We start from the raw sequence: 26,071 nt of genomic DNA, 5'->3' as shown, positions 1-26,071 counted from the left end.
TTAGTGAAATGTTAAAACACTGTTGCGTTATACAACCTAACCTTTTAATTCCTGGGAAAACCAAGTAGAACAAACAACCAACAAATATCAGAGCTGGATATCCTTTCTTTGCCCCCAAAGTCAGTGTTCTTAGCCCAACATGGAACCCACAGCACCTGTTTTCTCAGATTTACATTTCCCCCTGGGAGTCCCTTTTAGTCTTACTAATTGATACCTCCCCAACTCCTAGTTCCATGGTTTCCTCTTTGTAGTCAACTGTCTAACATGTTAGCTGCTGGCCAAGGCAAGAAGAGCCGTTTAATGGCAGGCGGATGGGAGGCAAGTGCCCGCCTGTAATCCCAGGGGCTCAGGAGGCTGAGGCTGGAGATTGTGAGTTCAAAACCAGCCTCAGCAAAAGTGAGGTGCTAAGCAACTCGGTGAGCCCTGTCTCTAAATAAAATACAAAATAGGGCTGGGGGTGTGGCTCAGTGGTGGAGTGCCCCTGGGTTCCATCCCTGGTACCAAAAAAAGAAGGATTAAATTTCATTCTCTGCCATTGGAATGGAAGGACATGAACTCCAGCCCCACTGAAGTCCTAGGACCTGAACTCAGCAGCCAGTTGTACAGGGCGACTGTGGAAGGTCGTCAGCCCACTGTAGAACTGTTACCAGAAACGCTCTGAAGCAAGGGATTACTTTTACTTACTATCCTAAAATAACTACTACCTTAAATGTAAACAACCCTTTCTTTTCTCCCTAAACGTAGAAGAAAAGGCTAAAAACCATTCTGAGAATATTTTTATGAGCACTTATTGCCCATTATTTTAAAACTTAAAAAAGGCAAAACTAAATATATGTATTATCATCCAAAGGTACTTTCATGTTTTATGAATCTAATGGTGCTGGAAGAAAAATGGGTAAATTAAAATTCTATTTGATCAGCAGTTTTTGTATGTTTTCCTTTAGAAATTACAGGCATTTAAAGATAATTTATTAATTAAATTAGGTCCAAGTTATAAAAGTTAATTGAGAGTCCAGAATAAATAATTTTAATTTTAAATGTCACTTGGGTCTTGAACTAAGGAAAATATTGTACTTTTTCAATGATGTTGAAGCTTCAGAATTGCCACTCACTCCCTATGGAGTTATCTAAATGGCACTGTCTAGAGCAACTTAATACAATTCCTTCTTAGGTCTGTATCTTTTTACTTTTTAAAATGATTATTTTTTTTATTTCTCAGAGCTGGGAATCAAACTGAGGGCTTGACATTAAAATGGAATTCATTTTTTTCTTTTTACTTTTCTTTCTCTCTCTCTCTCTCTCTCTCTCTCTCTCTCTCTCTCTCTCTCTCTCTCTCTCTCTCTCTCTTCCTTTCTTCCTTTCCCAGAGATTTAACCCAGAAGTACTTAACCACTGAGCCCCATCACCAGCCCTTTTTTAATATTTTATTTTATATTTTATTAAGAGACAGGATCTCTCTAAGTTGCTTAGAGCCTCACTAAGTTGCTGAGTCTGGCTTTTTTTTGGGGGGTGTGTAGGGAGGACTGATGCCGGGGATTGACTCAGGGGCACTCAACCACGGAGCCCCATCCCAGCCCTATTTTGTATTTTACTTAGAGACAGGGTCTCCCTGAGTTGCTTAGCACCTCACTTTTGCTGAGGCTGGCTTTGAACTCACCATCCTCCTGCGCCAGCCTCCTGAGCTATGCCCAGCAAAATGGCATTTCTTAATGTTATTTCTTAAACTTGCTGATGCATAAGGTCATGCAGGATGAAATCCATACTATTCAAGGTCTGCATGAGGGAGTCCTTACTCTTGAACAAGTGTCACAGGCCATACATATGCAAGGGGAAAAAACAGATGAGAGTGGGGGGAACATGAGGTTAAGAGAATAATTCTGTGAAATGAGCCCACTGTACCAACTCCCTGTCTGCCTTCTTCGCCAAAAATCAACTGCCTGCAGCCCTCCCTGGCCTGATGGGACAGGATAGGTCACATTCCTCAACAAACCAGAGACAGGGGACCTCAGAGGGCGGAAGGCCTAGCAGTCAGTGTAGGTGATGAACAATGGGGGTGGCTGGAGGATGGGGCTAACAGCTTATCTCTGGAATAGCACTTCCCAGCACAAGGAGTGGCTAACTTTAGCCCCTGTGCTTCTCCTTCTTGCCCTTAGGCATGGGGAGGGGCAGTGTCCCCTCACCTGGGCACCCAGCTCTGGCTAGGCCTCACTTCTCTCCAGAGAAGCCTGCTCCCTCTTTCTCCAGCTTTCTACGCTTGCCTCCCATTTTTCAGGTGTTTAATCTTAAACACCAGGGAATGAGGATCCCTTCCTGATCTCCAAGTCTGGTATCATATATGATGACACAAGTTTGGGACACCCAAGTGCCCCCTTTTAAGGTAAATCTAGCCAAGCAAATCTTTTCTTTCTGACTTGAGCTTTTATTGGAAGCGCCCCTTGTTTGCTGGGTTTACTCGTAGGTATTTGCTTCTGTCTTTACTCTCTTGTCTTGTAGTATGAAATATTCTATATTGGACCTGTCTTTTGTTTGTTTGTTTGTTTTTTGCTTTGCTCTGCGGGGTGTGGTGGCACTTGCCTCTACTACCAGCTGCTTGGGAGGCTAAGGCAGGAGGATCACACGATTGAGACCAGCCTCAGCAACTTAGTAAGGCCCTAAGCAACTAAGTGAGACCCTACCTCAAAATAAAAAATAGAAAGGGCTGGGGATGGGGCTCAGTGGTTAAGTTCCCCTGGGTTCAATCCCTAGCACCACCCCCACCCCCTTCCCCCCCAAAAAAAAAATAGCTAGGATATAGCTCAGTGGTAGAGGGCCTCAGAGTTCAGTCCCTAGCCACACATCCACAAACAGTGCCACTGTCTGCTTTTCCCATTAGGGTCTGGTGCTTATGGCTGGATAGTATCATTTATTATGCTGATGATAGGCTTGAAACAAACTTAGAGATAGCATAACAAGGTAAATACCATGCAACGTGCAGGAACTCGATTTGTAGAGAAAAGATTCAAAATCATTAGCTCGTTTGGCAATTTGAAGGCAGATTCTATTTGATGCAGTAAAAGCCTTTATTTTTTTTCTTTTAATACAAAGGCCATTTCTCTTTGTTTTAAGTTTCTTTTTTTTTTTTAAGAAAGAGTGAGAGAGGAGAGAGAGAGAATTTTTAATATTTATTTTTTTTTAGTTCTCGGCGGACACAACATCTTTGTTGGTATGTGGTGCTGAGGATCGAACCCGGGCCGCACGCATGCCAGGCGGGTGCTCTACCGCTTGAGCCACATCCCCAGCCCCTGTTTTAAGTTTCTTGACTTTTCCTTTTTCTACTGGTGTGGTTTTCCCTGGGAAGGAGTAAAGAGAAAGATAGCCAAGGAAATATTATTATAATGTATCATTTTTTCTTTTCTTTTTTTTTTATACCCGGAATTGAACTCAGGGGCACTCAGTCCCGGAGCCACATCCCCAGCCCAATTTATTTATTTAATTTTTAAATAAATAAATAAATGAGAGCAGAAGGCATTACAGTTCTTGTTACACATATACAGTACAATTTTTCATATCTCTGGTTGTATATAAAGTATGTTGACACCAATTATTGTATTTTATTTAGAGACAGGGTTTCATTGAGTTGCTTAGGGCCTCACTAAGTCACTGAGGCTGGCTTTGAACTCACGATCCTCCTGCCTCAGCCTCCAAGCCACTGGGATTACAGGCCTGTGCCACCATGCCCGGCTAATATATTTTTAAAACATTTTTAAAAATAAATATTCATTCTGTGAATGAATAATCAGTCAGTTGTCTATCTTCCACCCTGCCATTGGCTGCTGTGGTAAACTACAGAGTTGCCAGGCACAGGGGCACATGCCTGTTATGCCAGTGACTTGGGAAGGTTGAGGCAGAAGGATCCCAAGTTCAAGGCCAGCCTCAGCAACTTATCGAGGTCCTGAGCAACTCATTGACACCTTGTCTGTAAATAAAGTATAAAATAGGCTGGGATGTTGCTCATTGGTTAAGTGCCCCTGGGTTCAATCCCCAGTACCAAAATAATAATAATAATAATAATAATAATAATAATAATAAAAAGGGCTGGGGATGTAGTTCAGTGATAGAGCACCCCTAGATTCAATCCCCCCAACTAAAAATCAAACAAACAAACAAAACCTTCAGGATATCTATCCCTAAAGCAGAAATAGTTGTGTATGTGTGTGTGTATGTGTGTGTGTGTGTGTGATTGGAGCTGGAACCCAGGAGTGCACTATCACTGAGTCAAATACCCAGACTTTTTTTTTTTTTTGAGGTAATGTAAGTTATCCAGGCTGACCTCAGACTTGATCCTGCTGCCTCAGTCTCCAGAGCTGCTGGGATTACAGGTGTGTTCCACACACCAGTCTGTCCCCCCCCCCACTCATTTATGATTATATAGACTAACCCCTTTGTGGCCACGGCCCCTGGATTGTAGCAGACGCGGAGGTGATACATGTATTCTTAGGGATATTCCCCTCCCCGCCACTCTGCTGGTTGCTCGAAACTAGTCCAGTGGCATTTGCTTATAAGACAGTTTTCAGTGAAAATCTTTCCTAATATGAGCTCTCTAAAAAGCTTTAATTTTGATTTTATAACAACTGTAACTCTGTGGCCTATAACGCCAATTTTTCAATTTATAAAAATAGCTCCTGAAAATGTAAGTATACATTTGTGGGGGTTTTTTTTCCCCTCTGCGGGAGACCATGTAAGTGCATTGATCTCCTTTGCTCTCCTTAGACATGTCTAATGTGTATATTATCATTCCTATGGAAGTGCTTTTGGAGAGTAACTACCACTAATAATCTTTAAAACCTGTTTTATTTAGTAAAAGAACAGAAAAAGAATCCATTGCAGTAGCCACAATGCTTGGTCCATAATGGCAAGCCATGGAGGTCAGGGGACAGACCATGAGGAAGTCCTTATGTTTGGGTGCTGGGCTACGTTCCATGCCACACTGCCTGGATTGTTCTGCTAGCTAGCTGCCCCTCCCAACATCTGCTTCAACAGAGAATATAAATAATGACAAATTCTGGCAAGATGTGGGAGGAAAGAATCCTTATTCATTGTTGGTGGGACTGCAAATTAGTACAGCCATTATGGAATCAGTATGGAGATTCCTCAAAAGACTAGGAATAGAACTATCATATGACCAAGCTCTCCCACTCCTTGGAGGAATAAAAACCCCAAAGAACTAAAACCAGCAGACTACAGCAATACATGCATTCCTGTGTTTATAGCAGCACAATCCACAACAGTCAAGTTATGGAACCAGCCTAGGTGTCAGTTAAGAGATGAATGGATGGAGAGAATGTGATATATACACACAACAGAATTCCATTCAGCCATAAAGAAGAACAAAATTATGTCATTTGTTGATGGATGGCACTGGAGAACATCATGCTAAGTGAACTAAGCCAGACTTTCTGAAAGTCAGGGTTAATTTTTTACTCTCATATGCAGAAGGTAGAAGGAAAAGAGAAAGAAATAAAAAGGAAACTCATAAAAATAGAAGTGGGAATAGTAAAGGAAGGAGATCCAAGGGAAAGTACAAGGGAGGTCCTAGGACTGAAGTCCATCAACCGATTATGCCATGGTATATATCCCAATGAATCACACTTTTACATGAATTACAATGCACTCATTAAAAACAAATGGATAGATAAGAGAGTGGTAGAGGAAGAAAATCAGGGAGGAGGAGGAAGGTAAGGAAAGGGAGTTCTGGGGAATGAATGGAGCAAATTACATGTTACATGCGTGTATGAATATCACAGTGAATCCTACTGTTATGTATAAGTACAAGGCACTATTAAAATCATAATTTAAAAATTGCATACAGTACAAAAAAATAAAATAAAATAATAGGCAATGAGGACCTCGGGAGGGCCAAGCATGACAGTGGTCTCCCTGGCCAGCAAGGAGTGCTTAAGTTAGTTTGGAATCCTGGGAAAGGTTGAGTTTTCTATCCTCTGACTCAAAAGCCACAGTAGAGATGGGTTACCACATTAACAAATAAGAATAGTAGGGCCTGGCCCAGTAGTGCACACTTGTAATCCCAGCGGCTTGGGAGGTGAGGCAGGAGGATCACAAGTTCAAGACCAGTCTCACTTACTTAGCAAGGCCCTAAGCAACTCAGCAAGACCCTGTGTCTAAATAATATATAAAAAAGGGCTGGGGATGTGGCTCAGTGGTTGAGCACTCCTGGGTTTTGTCCCCCGTCCCAAAAAAAAAAAAAAAATGCTGTGCATCTTACTATAGCTAAATGATAAACTTAATACACATTTAAATAATTTAAATGTGTGTGTATATATATACTTTTTAAAGGTGTTTTGTGACAAAGTACTGTCACAAAATGAATAACTCCAACCTTGTGGGCTCATTTAGTTTGATTCCTTCACAATCCAGTCCTGGTTCAGGATAAAGGCCTAATTCAGGGAAGGGGAGCTGGGGAGTTGGAGGAGGTTAAGGGTCTGGGTCAGAGTCAGGGTTAATTCAAGGTTTGAGTTACTGTCTGACTCAGTTCACAGTGAGGGTCATGGTAAGGATAAGAGTAAAGGGAGGGGGAGGGGGAGGGCCAGGCTCAGAATGAAGTCAGCATCAGAATCAGCATAGGGGTCAATTCAGGGTATTGGTCGGCAATGGGGAGATGGTCAGGGGCAGAGGCAAGTAAGAAATGAGGGGTAGGGGGAATAAGAAGCAGTATTATGGTGTCCTTAGGGTCAGAGTCAAGGTAAGTGTCATAAAATGGATGAGTATAAGCATCAAGATCAAGGAGACGTTCAGGCTCACCGTCAGACTCAGGATCAGGGTCAGGACAAAAGTCAGAGTCATGGTTCAATGTGAGGGCCATGTGGAGGGACATGTCTGGTCAGGTCAGGGCCAAGATCAAGGTGATGGATCAGTTCTGTATGCCTAAGGTCAAGATCACAGTTCAGGGGGTCAGGACCAAAATGAGTGTGAGAGTCAGAGTGAGGGGAGAGTCCCCATTACCAAGCTGAATTTGAAAATGAAACCTTCTTGGACACAGACACTCTAGTTTCACCCAGACTCCTGTAACTCACAATAGAAATGTAGCTTTGAGAACAAGCTTATACCTGCTTTGTGTTAATGGTGTCTCCCTGAAAGTAAGGAAGCCCAGCTGAGAGGAGTCCGTGATTCTCACTGATTCGTTTCATAAAGCCTGGGTTGAACTCCAGTCATTCTAATAAATCATTAAGAATTGACTTCAAGCTGGGTGCAGTGACGAATGCCTGTAATCCCAGTGGCTTGGGAGGCTGAGGCAGGAGGATCATGATTCAAAGCCATCCTCTGCAACTCAGTCAGACTCTGTCTCTAGATAAACTGCAAAAAAGGGCTGGGGATGTGGCTCAGTGGTTAAGTGCCCCTGAATTCAATCCCTGGTACCAAAATATAAAAAAATTAAAAAAGAAGAAGGGCTGCAGATACAGCTCATGATAAAGTCCCTCTGGGTTCAGTGATTGGTACAATAAAAAGCAAAAACAAACAAACAAAAAAATTTCTTATCAACTTAGAGTGATTTGAGATAAATGTAAGGACAGTAAACCATTCATGTCAAAGACAGGTTCTCGCTAAAAGAAAAAAAAACTATAAAACACCGTTTACAAACCCTAATTTTAATGTACCTTAATTTTTTTAAAATATCAATTATTTTAAAAGATATTAAAAGATATCAATTATTTTAACAAGATAGGAAAACATCTTTAATTGATAATACAAAAATACTTGTATTTGTCTTAAAAACTTAATCAGTATTAGATAATGCTTAGTGAAAATGGCCCAGGGGTTTTTAACTTTCTGTCCTCTAGGTGTCACTTAAGTCTACAGAAAAAGAAGAGCCACGACTTCGTTTGGATATTATTAATGTAGACAGTTGATTATACTGAGTATGAAAGTTTCTATTTGTTTTTCCATTTATTTTGAAACACGGTTGCAGTTTATTTACATGATAAATTTGACATTTATTATTTTATTTAACACACTGATAATTAAAGTCTGTTTACAATGTGAAACTTTAATTATTTTGTATCTAGGTACACGAAGTACCCAGTGATAGAACTGACCCCACTTTCTAACAATGCCTGATCTAGACCAAAACCCTCACATCCTGAGGCACTCCCCAAATCACCCAACAAAAGACAAAATTCCGTAATAGGTAGTTTCGGACACTTTTCCCCGAGACATAGCAGTTGCCAGCGGGCTGGATTCTGCTTCAACGCGATGAGCTATGCATAAGCCTGACCTTTCCATCTATAAGCAAGTTCCTGGGGATTTTTGACCCAATGGCACTGACAAGTCCAATCATGGGTCCAAGGACCTGGGAGTGGGGAATCCGCTTGTCAAGGTTGCATCTTTGTTTCTGCCTTTTCAAAAATTTAAAATCATAGAAGTTAAATTCTTATAAGTAAATAAGCTGGGTAGTTTTAAACTCTCGATTCCCTGGGAGTCCCATATGTCTGGTGAAGGGAAAAAAAATGTATTGCCTAATGAAAAATAGTAATTAACATAGGTGTTGATTGTACTGGGCATAAAGCTTGCAGAATTAAAGGTCTACATATAGAACAGCTGTATTTTAAAGCTCTAGTCAAACAATATTTTTATGTAGGCATGCCTGAATTCCTATACAAATAAATGTATATAATTAAATTCTTTATGGGGGCGCGCACCTGTAATCGCAGCTACTGGGGAGACTGAGGCAGGAAGATCGAAAGTTCCAGTCCAGCCTGATCAAATTAAGGAGACGTTGCCTCAAAATTTAAAAGTAATAATAACAATACTACTACTAATAATGCCCTAAAGGAATAAATGAGGATGGAAGTCTTTCATGTAAAAAGGAATTATTTCACTCTCGATGGAGGTTCCTTTTATCACCAAATTATTCTGTTAATGCTCTTTGCATACTCTTCAACCATTCTTTTGGGACTCCCTTGGATAGACCTGACCTCATTTTATTTCTTCAAATTCTAAAATGCTGTAGAAACTTGGAGCTAACTACCTGCAGGTGGCGACATTGAGCGCGCGCATCACCTTGTTGCAACCCCCCCACCACACACACACACACACACACACACACACACACACACACACACACACACACACACACACACACGTGTGCTCCGCCCAAGGGTCAGGCGCGCAAGCGCCCTTACTAGAAGGAACAGATGATCGGAATCTGGCTTTTCGCTGAGGCCCGGACACTGCCTCTGGTGTAGGAAGGAGGAAAATGCAATAGATCTCCCCGCTAATCCCTAATTCTCCTCCTACCGCCCCAGCAGCCACTCCAAGAGCTGCCGAAGCCTCCCTAGAACCCGGTCCTGGAGAACTGCAATTGAGCCACCCTGGCCTTGGAATAGGACGTGCACGTGTGCACCTGGAGCTCAGCAGGCAACAGGGTGGAGAAGATGACAGCTAGAGTTTCCCAGCAACAGTGAGCCCCGCTTCCTCCGGGTATTGTGACAGGGGCGGGGAGGCTTCTCCCCTCTGCAAACTTTGCCAAGAGTGTCGCTCCTGCACTTTCACGAGCATGCGTTGAGGAGCGTTGAGAAAGTGGTCTGTGCCAAAATAATTAAATTGCAATAGTCTTCTAGATGCATTAAGCTTGCAAGCCGTGGTTGGATCACTGGGGAAGGAGGTAGGGTTGGGTGAGCAGGCATGCATTGCAGCTCCCTCCTTTACCCCAAGGGACCCCGTCTGGACCCCAGACAGACCACAGGGGTCTAAGTCCTGCTAAGGAAGTTTTCCCAGTCGCAGAGCAAGGAGATGGCGTGTGAGTCCCAGAAAAGGCTGAAGAGATAGACATGAAAAGACAGTGGTAATGCTTTGGGTGGGAGTTCAAGAGATTCTGGAGGCTTTGTTACTTGGAGTTTTAGAATTCAGAGTTCTCTGTTTTCATCTTGAGGACACTGAAGTTTCTGTGTGAAAGTACTTACTAGCCAGCCGTACTAGTAAAATGGGCGTCTCTTAGAAAGATAAGTGGGAACTCCTCCAGTGGGAAATTAAAACCAAGCCGACTCTTCCATCCCCACCACCTCCCACTGCTGGAGAGGCATAGCTCTCCAGCCAAGAAAAACTTCAATGCGCCCTGAGAATAAATGCACAATAAACAAACCAGATTTATAAATCATTAACAAAGGTACTTGAAGTCCATTAGGAGGGCCCTTGATTCCTATTCATGTTGCATTTTGGGGTTTTATAAAGATTGTGTTACTGACAGGTAAGACGTGTTTTGGGACACATTTTTGGCATCTAGATTTCAAATTAGGCCGCCAGTGTTGGTCTGATACTGTTGTTGATTTATCTTTGCTTTGCAGTTATAATTTGAAGCATTTTTTGTTCAACTTCATTTTCAAAAGCTTGGACATCATTGTTCAGCCATCCTGAGATCTAATGATCTTCCTAAATTGAATCCGGGACTTGTTATGAACAGCCATTATGAACAGCGTATTTGGATTCTTGCAAGACTTTTCTTATCTTAGTGTTTAGACTGGGTCGGTCACCCCTGTAATCTCAGCAACTCTGGAGGCTGAGGCAGGAGGATCAGAACCTAGAAAGACCATGTATCAAAATTAAACAAACAAACAAAAAAAGGGCTTCAGGTGTTAGCTCAGTGGTAAAGCACCCCTGGATTCAAACCCCAGTGATCCCCTGCCCCCTCCCCACCCCAAATGTTTAGATTAATGTTGTTTGTTTAACACACTGGTAAATTCTTTCATTTGCTCTCCAATTTATATGATCCTGCAACTTCCCTCCCCAGAGTTAGAAACACCTTTGTTCCTAAATAATTCCAAATTTGTGGACTACTCTCCAAACTCATTTACTATAGATCTAAATATTTTCTCTTTTGTTTTTTTACCCAGTGAGAACATCTGAACTGACTCAATTTCTGGAAGGTGTCTGTATTTTACGGATGAATTTTACTTTGTTAGCATTTTTAACTCTGAACAAATAAAACTACATCAAGATGTATAAGGACATCTCTAAAAGAATGGTCAAAGAATATTCAGAAAGCATCTTCTTTAGAATAATTTGGTGGCAAAGGGAGTGTCTATTAATCTAGGCATAAAAATAACAATTTTACACAAAAGGCCCTGATTCTAATTTTATCCTTTTGGTACATTATAACAAATTGTAGTAAATAGTATATTCCTGTTTTGTATGCATCAAAACATATATAGACAAACATAAGTAATCATTAAACAATTTAAACTATAGCTTTAAAACACAATTGTCAGTACACTAAATAAAACATGTCATGTTCAATTTGTTATATTAATGAACAGCACAACATTTGAAAATCTGCAAGCAGAAAATCATCTTATACCTGTGATCCTTGTAACAATATACAAGTATCTATGTCAGTTACTCTAATAATTCTTTTCTTATCTAGACGCAGGAGACACCTTGAGGACAAAAGTTTTAAAAAGGTCCTGATTCAACTTAGCAAGACTGTATCTTAAAAAAACAGACACCCCAAAAAGGGCTGACTATGGAGCTGGGGCTACAACTCAGTGTCAGAGTGCTTGTCGAGGATGTGTTAGGCAATGGATTCAAACCTTAGCACTGCATAAAAACTAACAAAATAAAATGAATTACAGTAGATGGGGTAGAGAGAGAAGATGGGAGGGGAGGGGAGGGGGGATAGGAAGGGGATAGGAAAGGCAGCAAAATACAACAGACACTAGTATGGCAGTATGTATAAACGTGGATGTGTAACCAATGTGATCCTGCAATCTGTACATGTGGTAAAAATGGGAGTTCATAACCCACTTGAATCAAATGTATGAAATATGATATGTCAAGAGCATTGTAATATTCAGAACAACCAATTTTAAAAAAACTAACAAAATAAAGGCATTCTGTCCATCTACAACTACAAAAAAATTTAAAAGACAAAAGGCTGGGGCTGTAGCCCAGTGGTAGAGTCCCTCTGAGATCAATCTCCAGTACCAAAAACACAAACAAACAACAAAAACAAAAACAAAACTGCCCAAGTGAATAAATCTAACCAAGGAGGTAAAAGATGCCTACAATGAAAATTATAGAACCCTGAAGAAATTGAAGAAGACCTCAGAAGATGGAAAGACCTCCTGGGAGGTTCTTAGATAGGCAGAATTAATATTGTCAAAATGCCCATCTTCCAAAAGCAATATACAGATTCAATGCAATCCCCATCAAGATATCATTATTCACAGAACTAGAAAAAAAAGTCTTCAAATTTATTTGGAAGAATAGAAGATCCAGAAGAGCCAAAACAATCCTGAGCAAGAAGCATGATGCTAGAGGCTTCATAATACCAAACTTTAAATTATACCACAGAGCCGTAGTAACAGACAGACACATAGACCAATAGTGCAGAACAGAAGACACAGAGACAAACCCACCTCTGATCCTGAACAAAGGTGCCAAAACCTTATGTTGGAGAAAAGACAGACATTTTAACAAATGATGCTGGCAAAACTGGATGAAACTAGGTTCCTATCTCTCACCTTGCAGAAAAATCAAATACCTAGAAATTAGACCAGAAACTTTGCAACTACCAGAGGAAAGTATAGTCAACACTCCAGTATATTGGTACAGGCACCATCTTCCTTAACAAGATACCTAAAGCTCAAGGAAAAAAAGCAAGAATCAGTAAGCAGGTTGGCATCAAATCACAAAAATTCTATGCAGCAAAGGAAATAATGAAGACCATGAAGAAAGAATCCACAGAATGGGGGGAAATATCTGCCAATTACTCCTGACAGGAGATTAATATCCAGAATATATGAAAAATTCAAAAAACTTAAAACCAAAATCATCATCATCATCATCATCATCATCCCATCAATATATGAGCAAAAGAACTAACAGACACTTCTCAAATGAAGAAATACAAATGGCCAACAAACATATTAAAAAGGTCAATTTTCCTAGCAATCAGGGAGTGCAAATAAAAACTATATTGAGACTTCATCTTACTCCAGTCAGAATTACCAAGAATACAAATAATAAGTAATGCTGGTGAGGATGTGGGGGAAAGGTGGATTTGCACATGGTTGGTAGTACTGCTAATTAGTACAACCACTTGGGAAAGCAGTATGGGGATTCTTCAAAAAAATAGGAATGGAACCACCATATGACCCAGAAATTCCACTCTTCAATATTTACCCCAAAGGACTAAAGTCAGCATATTATAGTGACATGGCCACATCAATGTTTATAACAGTGCAACTCAGAATAATCAAGCTATGGAACAGCTCTGACCTTATTTCTTGTCTTCTACTGATTTTGACATTATTTTGTTCCTTTTCAGTGGCCTCAAATTGTAGAATTAGATTCTTTATTTGGAATTTTTCTATTTTTTTTTTTAGTGTAAGCACTCAATGCTGTAAAATTTCCTCTTAGAACTGCCTTCATACTGTCCCAAGATTTGATATGTTGTATGTCTGTTTTCATTTGTTTCTAAGAATTTTATGATCTCTTCTCTCGTTTCCTCTTTGATCTATTCCTCACTTAAAAATTTTGTTTAAACTTCAAGTGTTTATGTTGTTTCTGGGATTTTTTAATATTTATTTTTCAGTTTCTTTTTATTTTAGGTGGACACAATGTCTTTATTTTAATGTGGTGCCGAGAATCCAACCCAGTGCCTCACTCATGCTAGGTGAGCGCGCTACCACTTGAGCCACATCCCCAGCCCCTGGGATTTTTTATTTATTATTTTTTTGCTGTTGATTTCTAGTTTCATTCCATTTTGATCTCATAGGATGCACATGATCATATCTTTTTTTTTCTTTTCATATTTGATAAACTTTACATTGTGACCTAGAATATGGCCTGTTTGGGAAAAGTTCCATGAGCTGCTGAGAAGAATGTGATTTCAGCTGTTTGGGGTGAAATATTCTGTAGATGCCATTTAGGTCCATTTGATTTAGTACTATTTATGTCAGAAATATCTTTATTGATTTTATGTTTGGATGACCTGTCTATTGGTGAAAGAGATGTGTTGAGATCACCCACTATTGGGGTCGATTTGGGATTTTATGTCAAGAAGTATTTTTTTTTAATGTAATTAGGTGCACTGATATTTGGGGCATAAATATCTACTATTGTCATGTCTTCTTGATGTATTGTTCCCTTTATCAGGATGTAGAGGCCTTCTTTGTGTCTTTTGATTACTTGATTATTGTTATTATTATTATTACTAGTAGTAGTAGTAGTGCTGGGGATCCAACCCAGGCATATTTTGTCACTGAGCTACATCCCCAGCCATTTTTTTTTATTGGTTGTTCAAAACATTACAAAGCTCATGACATATCATCTTTCATACATTTGACTCAATTGGGTTATGAACTCCCATTTTTACCCCAAATACAAATTGCAGAATCACATCGGTTACACACTCACGTTTTTACATAATGGCATATTAGTGACTGTTGTATTCTGATATCTTTGCTATCCCCTACTATCCCCCCTCCCCTCCCCTCCCATCTTCCCTCTCTACCTCATCTGCTGTTGTTCAATTCTCTCCCTTGTTTCCTCCCTTTTCCCTCACAACCTCTTATATGTAATTTTGTGTAACATTGAGGGTCTCCTACCATTTTCATATGCTTTCCCTTCTCTCTCCCTTTCTCTCCCCCCACTCATCTCTGTTTAGTGTTAATCTTTTTCTCATGCTCTTCCTCCCTGTTCTGTTCTTAGTTGCTCTCTTTATATCTAAGAAGACATTTGGCATTTGTTTTTTAAGGATTGGCTAGCTTCGCTTAGCATAATCTGTTCTAATGCCACCCATTTCCCTGCAAATTCTATGATTTTGTCATTTTTTAGTGCTGCGTAATACTCCATTGTGTATAGACGCCAAATTTTTTTTATCCATTCATCTTTTGAAGGGCATCTAGGTTGGTTCCACAGTCTAGCTATTGTGAATTGTGCCGCTATGATCCTTGATGTGGCAGTATCCCTATAGTACGCTCTTTTAAGGTCCTCAGGGAATAGTCCGAGAAGGGCGATAGCTGGGTCAAATGGTGGATTCATTCCCAGCTTTCCCAGGAATCTCCATACTGCTTTCCAAATTGGTCTCACCAATTTGCAGTCCCACCAGCAGTATACAAGTGTACCCTTTTCCCCACATCCTTGCCAACACTTATTGTTGTTTGACTTCATAATGGCTGCCAATCTTACTGGAGTGAGATGGTATCTTAGGGTAGTGTGAGGGGTAAAAATTTGTTCCCAGGATATAGGCTCTCTATTTACCTCTCTTATTGTTTCTCTTGCTGAGAAAAAACTTTTTAGTTTAAGTAAGTCCCATTTGTTTATTCTTGTTATTAACTCTTGGGCTATGGGCATCCTATTAAGGAATTTGGAGCCCGACCCCACAATATGTAGATCGGAGCCAACTTTTTCTTCTATCAGATGCAGTGTCTCTGATTTGTTATCTAGCTCCTTGATCCATTTTGAGTTAACTTTTGTGCATGGCGAGAGACAGGGATTCAATTTCATTTTGTTGCATATGGATTTCCACTTTTCCCAGCACCATTTGTTGAAGATGCTATCCTTCCTCCATTGCATGCTTTTAGCCCCTTTATCAAATATAAAAAAGTTGTACTTTTGTGGATTGGTTTCTGTGTCCTCTATTCTGTACCATTGGTCCACCTGCCTGTTTTGGTACCAGTACCATGCTGTTTTTGTTACTATTGCTTTGTAGTACAGTTTGAACTCTGGTATCGCTATACCTCCAGATTCACACTTCCTGCTTAGAATTGCTTTTGCTATTCTGGGTGTTTTGTTTTTCCATATGAATTTCATGATTGCTTTATCTATTTCTACAAGAAATGCCGTTGGGATTTTGATTGGCATCACATTAAACCTGTAGAGAACTTTGGGTGATATCACCATTTTGATGATGTTAGTTCTGCCTATCCATGAACAGGGTACATTTTTCCATCTTCTAAGATCTTCTTCTATCTCTCTCTTTAGGGTTCTGTAGTTTTCATTGTATAAATCTTTCACCTCTTTTGTTAGGTTGATTCCTAAGTATCTTATTTTCTTTGAGGATATTGTGAATGGAGTGGTTTTCCTCATTTCCATTTCAGAAGTTTTGTTGCTGATATACAGGAATGCCTTTGATTTATATGTGTTGATTTTATATCCTGCCACTTTGCTGAATTCATTTATTAACTCTAGCAGTTTCTTTGTAGACCCTTTTGGGTCTGTTAAATATATTATCATGTCATCCGCAAATAGCGATAATTTAAGTTCTTCTTTTCCTATTTTTATGCCTTTAATTTCTTTTGTCTGTCTAATTGCTCTGGCTAGTATTTCAAGAACTAAATCGAATAGATGTGGTGATAGAGGGCATCCCTGTCTTGTTCCAGATTTTAGAGGGAATGCCTTCAGTTTTTCTCCATTTAGGATGATGCTAGCCTGAGGTTTAGCATATATAGCTTTTACCATATTGAGGTAAGTTCCTGTTATCCCTAGTTTTTCTAGTGTTTTGAACATAAAGGGATGCTGTACTTTGTCCAATGCTTTTTCTGCATCTATCGAGATGATCATATGGTTCTTGTCTTTAAGTCTATTGATGTGGTGGATTACATTTATTGATTTCTGTATATTGAACCAGCCTTGCATCCCAGGGATGAATCCTACTTGATCATGATGCACAATTTTTTTGATATGCTTTTGTATTCGATTCGCCAGAATTTTATTGAGAATTTTTGCACCCAAGTTTATTAGAGATATTGGTCTGTAGTTTTCTTTCTTTGAAGTGTCTTTGTCTGTTTTCGGAATCAGGGTGATGTTGGCCTCATAGAATGAATTTGGAAGAACTCCTTCTTTTTCTATTTCTTGAAATAGCTTGAAAAGTATTGGTATTAATTCTTCTTTGAAGGTTTTGTAGAACTCCACTGTATATCCATCCGGTCCACGGCTTTTTTTGGTTGGTAGTCTTTTGATGGCTTCTTCTATTTCTTCCTTTGTCTGTTTAAATTGTGTGTGTCTTCCTGACTCAATCTGGGCAGATCGTATGACTTAAGAAATTTATCGATATCTTCACTATCTTCTATTTTATTGGAATATAGGGTTTCAAAATACTTTCTAATTATCTTCTGTATTTCTGTAGTGTCTGTTGTGATATTGTCTTTTTTCATCCTGTATGTTAGTAATTTGAGTTCTCTCTCTTCTCTCTTTGTTAGCATGGCTAAGGGCCTGTCAATCTTATTTATTTTTTCAAAGAACCAACTTTCAGTTTTTTCAATGGTTTTTCTTGTTTCAATTTCATTGATTTCTGCTCTGATTTTAATTATTTCTTGTCTTCTACTACATTTGCTGTTGTTTTGCTCTTCCTTTTCTAGGTTTTTGAGGTGTAGTGTGAGTTCATTTATTTGTTGGTTTTTTCTTTTTTTGAGGAAAGAACTCCAAGAAATGAATTTCCCTCTTAAAACTGCTTTCATTGTGTCCCATAGATTCCGGTATGTTGTGTCTGTATTGTCATTTGTCTCTAAGAATTTTTTTATCTCCTCCTTTATGTCTTCTGTAACCCATTGATCATTCAGTAACATATTGTTCATTTTCCATGTGATGTGGGATTTTTCCTTCCTTCTTTTATCATTGATTTCCAGTTTCATTCCATTATGATCAGATATGGTGTATGGTATTATCTCCACGCCTTTATATTTACTAAGAGTTGCCCTATGGCATAATATATGGTCTATCTTTGAGTAGGATCCATGTGCTGCTGAGAAGAACGTGTAACTACTTGATGATGGTTGATATATTCTATATATGTCGGTTAAGTCTAGGTTATTGATTGTGCTATTGAGTTCTATAGTTTCTTTATTCAGCTTTTGTCTAGAGGATCTGTCCAATGGCGAGAGCGGTGTGTTGAAGTCACTCATAATTATTGTGTTGTAGTCTATTTGACTCTTGAACTTGAGGAGCGTTTGTTTTATGTAGATTGCAGCTCCATTGTTTGGTGCATACAAATTGATAATTGTTATGACTTGTTGGTGGATGGTTCCTTTTAACAGTATATAGTGTCCTTCTTTATCCCTTTTGATTAACTTAGGTTTGAAGTTGATTTTATTTGATATGAGTATGGCCACTCCTGCTTGCTTCCGAGGGCCATGTGAGTGGTATGATTTTTCCCAACCTTTTATCTTCAGCCTGTGTAAGTCTTTTCCTATCATATGAGTCTCCTGAAGGCAGCATATTGTTGGATCTGTTTTTTTAATCCAGTTTACTAGCCTATGTCTCTTGATTGGTGAGTTTAGGCCATTAACATTTAAGGTTACAATTGAAATATGATTTGTACTTCCAGTCATGTTTATTTATTTATTTATTTTAGTTTGGCTAGTTTTACTTTTTGGTTATTTTCCTCCCCCTTTACTGAGATACCTTCCACTGTTAGTTTGGGCACTATTTTTCAATTCCTCTTCTTGTAGTATTTTGCTCAAAATGCTTTGCAGTGCCCAGCTATTTTTATGTGGTGCTGAGGATCGAACCCAGGGCCTGGCTCATGCTAGGTGAGCATTCTACCGCTGAGCCACAACTCCAGCCCAACCTTGAACTCCTAATCCTCCTGCCTTAGCCTCCCCAGCCACTGGGTTTACAGGTATGTACCACCATGCTTGGTTCTTCTGAGTAATTTTTGCTTGAAATCTGCCTTATCATATATGCGAATAGTTACTTCTGCTTCGTTTTGGACTCCATTTATATGAAGTGTTTTTTCCATCCTTCTATTTTCAGCTTGTGGGTGTATTTGCCTATGAGATGAGTCTCTTGCAAACAGCATATAATTGGATCTTGCTTTTTTAGTCCATTCTGCCAATCTATGTCTTTTAATTCGGGAGTTGAGGCCATTCGCATTCAGTGTTGTGTTGGATAGATGCTTTGTTATTTCCTGCCATTTTGGTTGGTTTGTTATATTTAATTTGGTTCTTGATATTTATATAATTAGTTGCTCTTCTAGTGAATATCATCTATTTGGGAGCTTTGTGGTTTGTTTTTGAGTTCTTCCATGTATAATATATCTTTAAATATTTTTTCTAGTGCTGGTTTAGTGATCATGAATTCTTTGAATGGAACTTTATCATGGAAAGTTTTTATTTCTCCTCAAATTCTGAAAGATAGCTTTGCTAGATATAACAATTTTAGAAATTTTTTTTTTGTAGTTGTAGATGGACAGCATACCTTTATTTTATTTGTTATTTTTATGTGGTGCTGAGGATCGAACCCAGTGCCTCACATATGCTAGGCAAGCACTCTGCCACTGAGCTACAGCCCCAGCCCCAAGATATAAACAATTTTGCTGGCAATAATTTCATTTTAGAGCTTGTTATATCTCATCCCAAGGCCTCCTCACTGTTAGGGTCTGACTTGAGAAGTCAGAAGTGAACCTTATTGGTTTGTATCTAATATGACTTGATGCTTTTTTCTTGCAGCTTTTAATATTCTTTCCATATTTCCTAGGTTAGACATTTTGATTGTGGTATGTCTTGGAGGGGTTCTTTTCTGATCTTGTCAAATTTGGGGTTCTGTATGCTTTCTGTATGTGAATATCTGTCACTTATCAGATTAGGAAAAAATTCTATTATTTTACTGAAGATGTTCTTAATGCCGGTAGCCTATATCTCCATATTGTCATCTCCCAATGACTTTCAGGTTAAGTCTCTTGATGTCCCAGAGTTCTTTTTTTTTTTGCAGGGGGGAGGGGTAGTGTACTGGGGATTGAATTCAGAGGCACTCAGCCACTGAGCCACATCCCCAGCCCTTTTTTGTATTTTATTTAGAGAAAGGGTCTCACTGAATTGCTTAGCACTTCACTAAATTGCTGAGGCTGGCTTTGAATTTGCAATCCTCCTGCCTCAGCCTCCCTAGCCACTGGGATTACAGGTGTGTGCCACTGTGCCTGGCCCAGAGTTCTTGAATATTCTAATTATGGTTCCCGCCCCCTTTTATTGACTATTGAGTATTCAAGTTCATATATCCTGTCTTCAAGGCCTGAAGTTGTACATTTTCTGTAATCTAATCTATTGATTATTTATTGATTATTGATTATTTATTCAAGTAAATTTTTTTTTCTTTGATTCAATGTATCTTTAATTTCTAGTAGTTCTGACTGGTTTCTTTTCAATATATCTATTTCTTTATTGAAATGATCTTTCATCTCTTGTATTTGCTCCCTAAATTCATTCCTTAGATCTTTCTTTAGTTCATTGAACGTTTTAATAATCAATTTTTTAAAATATTTTAGCTGTATACAGATACAATGTCTTTATTTATTTTTTTTAATATGGTGTTGAGAACTGAACCCAGTGCTTCACACGTGCTAGGTAAGTGCTCTACCAGTGAGCCACAATCCCAGCCCAATAATCAGTTTCTAATAGTCTTTCTCTGGGATTTCATCCACTTCCATATCTGTGGGCTGTTTTGGGGGTGGTATTCTGAATTTTGGGGGGAGATTTGTTTGCTTTCTTTCCTCATATGCTCAGAGGTCTTGGATCTGTGCATAAGTTGAGATGGATTCCTCTTCTATTGTGTGCATCTCCTTTAGTGTATAGTTATCTTTTTTTGTTCTAGAGGCTTCTCTGGGGACTTTTTATATGGGTAGATTTTCAGGAGTAGGCCCTGAGATCCCCCTCTAGTTTTTCCTGCGTGGGGCCTGGTTGTTGGTTTGGGGTTCTTATCTCTCCTATGCTCTGTGTTGAAGTACCGTTGAGGCTCAAATGGGCCTAGTTTATGAGTGGAGTGAAGTTTGCTACTACTTGGCTGAGTTGGGAGTGTTGCTCAGGATCTCTATTCTGTGAACTTGAATTGTCCCCATCATTTCCTAGTCTCTTAGAGAAAGGGGGAGCAAGGAATACCAATAATGTTAGTAATGATATAAAACCATAAAATAAATGTCTGGTGTCTAGTTTGACATCTAGAATGCTAATGACCACCAGTAGAGGATCGGTGGAGTTAGCATTGAACATCAGCACCAACCACAGATAACTGAACTAGATCAGTCATTAATCAGCAGGTGTCTACTACATTCCCCACTGTATCAGTAATCGCACATGAATGGAGCAGGAATTACAAAAACTCCATAATTCTATCAGATCTTAGAATTACCTTTCTCTAAGTGAAGAGAAAATATGGTAGAAACACAAGAGAAAGTTTGAAATATTTAAAAAGTGAACAGAGGAGAGAGGTAACCCATGATGGCTATAAAGAAGTAAGAGTGAAAAATAACTTTTAGTTATAAAAATAACCTTTAGTTATTTTTTTTCAAAAACTAATTGTTACTAAGCTTTTAGTCATTTTTTTAAATTGTTGGTCGTTCAAAACATTACATAGTTCTTAATATATCATATTTCACAGTTTGATTCAAGTGGGTTATGAACTCCCAATTTTTTAGTCATTTTTTACTTCTGTAACTTTTAGTTCTTTTAACTAAAAAATAATTGTTTACTAAAATTTTTTTAACTAAAAATTGGCTAAATTTTTTTTACTGAAAATTCTATTAAAAAATCAGCAAGGAGAGAGAGGGAACAGGAAAAATCTGGCCATTACTCCCTGAAGAGAGTGACAAAAGAGCAATATGAGGAAGAAACGTCAAGACATAAAGAAATATAAGGTCCAAACAAATCAAACTCACATACAATTTTACTCCACCAAACCAAGGCTTATGTAATAAATGAATGAAGAAGAAAGCAATTTAAATGAAAGAAAAGTATATACATATATATTCCCAAACCTATCAGCATAGCAAGAAAACACACACACACACACACACACACACACAATCATGCAGATTGGAAAAAAGTTAAAGAGAAAATTGAAAAAATAGGCCTGGGGCTGTAGCTCAGTGGCAGAGCACTGGCCTAGCATGTGTGAGGCACTGGGTTTGATCCTCAGCACCACATAAAAATAAACAAATAAAATAACGGCATTCTGCCCATCTACAACTACAAAAAAAAAGTTTTTTTAATTAAAAAAAATAATTGTAAACATAAAATAAAAATCAAAAAAAGAGAAAAGATGTAGGATAGGAAAAAATTTCTTTATGAGATTTCTTTATGGTGGCTCAGTGTTAGAGCGCTTGCCTAGCATGTGTGAGGCACTGGGTTCAATTCTCAGTACCACATAAAATAAATGAATAAAATAAAGGTCCATCAACATCTTAAAAAAAAGAAAGAAAGAAAAAAAAGAAATAGAGAGCTTGTGTCCACTTAGTCAAAACTGTTGGCAAAGATCACCATTGCTTATGCTGTGTGTCTTTCTATTTATGTTTATTGGTTTTGAAGGGGAGGGCTCAGATCCTTGGATGGAGGGCTGGGGGCTAAGTCCCACATCTTTCTATTTCTCACCAAGCTGCCAGCCCTGGTGGCCAGGAGCCAAAGCTGGTTGTAGTAGCCTCAGCTTCCCATCTCGCACCCACTGTAGCCCCTGATAAACTGGGGAGGCCCACAAGTTGTGCACTCCCGTAGCAGGGCTGGTGCAGAGTTCTCACCCGGAAGCCCTATTGTTGGGATTTAGTCATGGCTGACCTCTGGAACTCAGTGGGTGGGTATTTGAAATTTGATCCACACCCCTGTTGCTGGACAGATGCCAATCTCTGCTGGATATCTGGGTCTCAGGACCTTTAGGGGGAACAGTCTAAACCCCCACAGGCCTCCCAAGTTCATTGCTGTGGACATGCCTTGCCCGCGATCAGCCTTGGAGTGCAGATGCACCTATCCGGCTGATGGCTGCCATCTTCCCAGTTGCTAGAATCGGACGACACCCACCAAGGGAGTTCTCTCTCTCCTTGGTATTTCTCCCAAGCTTGTATTGCCCTGAGCACAGTCCTCTCTGCGCCTGATTCAATCACACTGGGCCAGGCACACCCTGGACCCCACCTGATCCAAGGGCTGGGGTAGACTGGTAACTTCCTTATTTATGACTTCCATTCTCTTGCCTCTGCTCTGTTTGCTACTAGAGGGACACTTGAAAATGGTTCTGGCCGCGGTAACCCTGGTTCCTCCTAGACTCTCCACCCATGGGCTGAGGGAGTTTTGTGACTTTTCACTCAACAACTTCCCCAGCTGTCTCTGAGTCAGTTAAGATCAGCCTCCCTCTCTGTTCCACAGGTTCCCCGAAGCCAATTCCATCCACTGCACTTTCCTCTCTGCCTGTGCTTCTCTCCTCCACTCTGGTGGGCTGGCAGAGCTGATGCCCATCATCAGTCAAGCTAGGGATTGAACCCAGGGGTGCTTAACCACTGAGCCCCACCCCCAGCCCTATTTTGTATTTTATTTAGAGACAGGGTCTCCCTGAGTTGCTTAGCGCCTTGCTTTTGCTGAGGCTGGCTTTGAACTCATGATCCTCCTGCCTCAGCCTCCCAGTCACTGGGATTACAGGCATGTCCCACTGTGCCTCGCATATTATCCCTTATTTTAGGTTCAAAGCTTTCAACTTTCTGTGTCTCTATGACTTTTTCTTTTGTCCATTGTTGAATCCCTTAGTCACCCACTGTAAAGTTCTGGCGATACGTCGGAGAGGAAGACCACTCAAGAGACTGACTCCATGCAATTGGCAAAAGGGGATATTTATTGGGGATCCATTCCAGCGCGCTGGGGCTCCGTGCTCACTCAAGAAGGGAGAGCAGCCCAGTGCCCAGAGCAGAGTTCAAGCGGAGCTTAAGTACACTCTTCGGAGAGGGTGGGGGGCTTTGCATACATCAGAACAAATCATCGTGAGGCGCGGGAAAATTGAACAACAACCCTGAGTCAGGATTAGTGTATACATTGGCGGGTACAATCAGGGCAGGAGTGATTGGTGCTCCTAGGTGGGGTACACATTCAAACTGATTGGTTTGGACCCTGAATATCTACGTGACAAACTGCACAGGGTCTTGAATGCTTATGTGAGGAGTTGCACAGGACCCCAGTCCATAAATCACTAAATGGCCAGTAGGGCCTTGTCCTAACTGCCTCAGGAATTTAACCCATGCTTTGCAGTTTTAGAAGCAGGTTTACAAGCCTGGTCCTTTACACTTTAACTCAGGCTCTGCGGCTTAGAATCAGCTTGGAAATTTTACCTTTACACCACCTCTCTAGAGCAGTCTTCCTGCTGTTTAAATCTTGGGCTGAAGAACGGCTGGTTCTAGTCCGCCATCTTCCTAACTCCCAAAGTAATTTTTTATGAACATTTATCTCATATTAATTAAAAGTTTTGAGAAAGCAAATACAAACGTCCTATTAGCCAAAGACATTAACATTTTATTAATCCACTGACATTTTATGAACAAAGAGTCAACGAAAATTGTGTTTAGTTTCTTTTTTTTTATTTAGAGAGTGCCTTTGGTATGGCGTTTTGCATCCTTAGGTTTATTTTGTCTTGTTCTACTCTCTTATCTTGGGCTGTTATAACAGAATGTCATAGACCTGGGTGTCGTGGACAACAAGCAGTTGTTTCTCATGGTTCTGGAAACGGAGAAGTCCAAAGTCAAGTCCCCATGGGACCCCCCATCTGACAAAGGCCCTTTTCCTGGTTTGCAGATGGCCATCTCTCTCTTCTTTGTCCCTTCATGTGGTGGAGAACAGGGGAAAGGGGACAAGCTTTCATGTCTCTTCTTATAAGGACATAAGGACTCTAATCTTATGTCTCTACCTTCAGGACCACCTCCTACTACCACCAGATTATGGATTAGGATTGTTTTCTTAGTACTGGGGATTGAATTCTTGAGCATTTTACCACTAAGCTACATTGCTGGCGCTTTTTCTATATTGAGACAGAGTCTTGCTAAGTTGCTGAAGCTGGCCTCAAACTTGCAATCCTCCTGCCTCAGCCTCCTGAGTCTTTGGGATTCCAAGCCTGTAGCACCAAACCTGGCTATAGATTAGGGTTTCAACATATGAATTCATGGATGGTGGATAATTCAAATATTCAGTCTGTGTTCTGGAAGGCAGAAAATGCCTTTGAGATGGATTATGGGCTGCTCTTACATTCACCTAAATTTACTACAAAAGCAATAAGGAGGTATTTTGAGAAGAATTGAGAAGCTGAGCTTGGTTATACTAATGCAGATTCTTTCCAGCACCACTGCTTAGAATCTTCCTCCCTTGTTGAATCTCACAGTAAGGACGTGCCTTTGAGATGAATAACACATCCTCATCATGCTTATGTTCATCTCAGTTTCATCTAAGAAGCAACACGGAATTTCTTTTGCAAGAAAAGTATGAGACTGAGCTTATTTGCACTGATACATATTTTTTTTCCAGTGCTTCCTCTGTTTGCCTATGCCAAGATGTATATAAGATTTATATGATTTTTTTTAAAAAAGCACTCAGAAATTCACATTCATCTGAACTTTGTTTTCTTCCCATGAGTTGGAATAAGTAAGAAGAATCTAAGCTATATGTGTGAAAATGATTTCGTGTTTACACAGTGTTCCCAACAGTAACGTCTCATGAATTAAAATAAATATTATTGAAAATTGTGTTTATGAGAACAGACTAGCAATAAAGAAGAAAGCAGACATTGGTCTCAAAAGAAAATTCTTATGAACTGCCAGAATTAACCCAGGCTTTACTTGAATCCAATCACTGAGAACCATACATTCTCCTGAAAGGTACTTTCGTATTTTGAGGTAGACCATATTAATTCAAATCAAAGCAGCTTATTTAAAAACATGTAGTACAAGTATAAGCAAGTTCAGGATTATTTATAATTTTCAAAAGTACATTCCTATTAAAAGTTGCAGGAATTTAGATGAAACTAACATGGACATATATAAGATTTCCTGTCCGAACTCAACTCACTGATAATTAGGTCATTGTTGTGGGCAGAAACACTATGAGGGTCAGGTTTATGTTACAGTCAAAGAGAGGTTATAGTCAGGGTGAGGTCGAGGGTCAAGGTCATGATGACAGTTTTCAGATGATGCTGAGAATTAATCAGGGCTAACGGTGTATGTTGGAGTCACATATTGGGGGTGAGGGAGGGCACTTGTGTCAGGGTGAGGGTACAGAGAGGGTCCAGTGGATGTGATTCAGGGTCAGTGTCAGGAAGGCTGGTCTGAGGACTGAGGTGGGCTCAGTAAGGG

The 26,071-nt window shown here is 39.7% G+C and overlaps 1 long non-coding RNA gene across 6 annotated transcripts in view; it reads left to right on the top strand.

Annotated features, from left to right (window-relative positions):
- LOC110599118 (uncharacterized) overlaps positions 1–26,071 on the top strand; it is an 82,472-nt gene that overhangs the window by 18,632 nt on the left and 37,769 nt on the right. The window contains exons 5-6 of one of the 6 annotated variants that reach the window (XR_013434524.1): positions 9,300–9,454; positions 10,884–24,157. The exons of 2 other annotated variants lie outside the window; for them this stretch is intronic. This is a non-coding gene — a long non-coding RNA (uncharacterized LOC110599118). Of the gene's footprint in view, positions 1–9,299; positions 10,135–10,883; positions 24,158–26,071 lie in introns of those variants that run through there. 3 more of the 6 variants (XR_013434526.1, XR_013434525.1, XR_013434522.1) reach the window with 3 other exon arrangements.

Source organism: Ictidomys tridecemlineatus, chromosome 2 (assembly GCF_052094955.1).
Source record: "Ictidomys tridecemlineatus isolate mIctTri1 chromosome 2, mIctTri1.hap1, whole genome shotgun sequence".
NCBI classification, from domain to species: Eukaryota; Metazoa; Chordata; class Mammalia; order Rodentia; family Sciuridae; genus Ictidomys; species Ictidomys tridecemlineatus.
The sequence above is the reverse complement of the archived record's forward strand: the minus strand, read 5'-3'. Positions and strand labels throughout refer to the sequence as shown.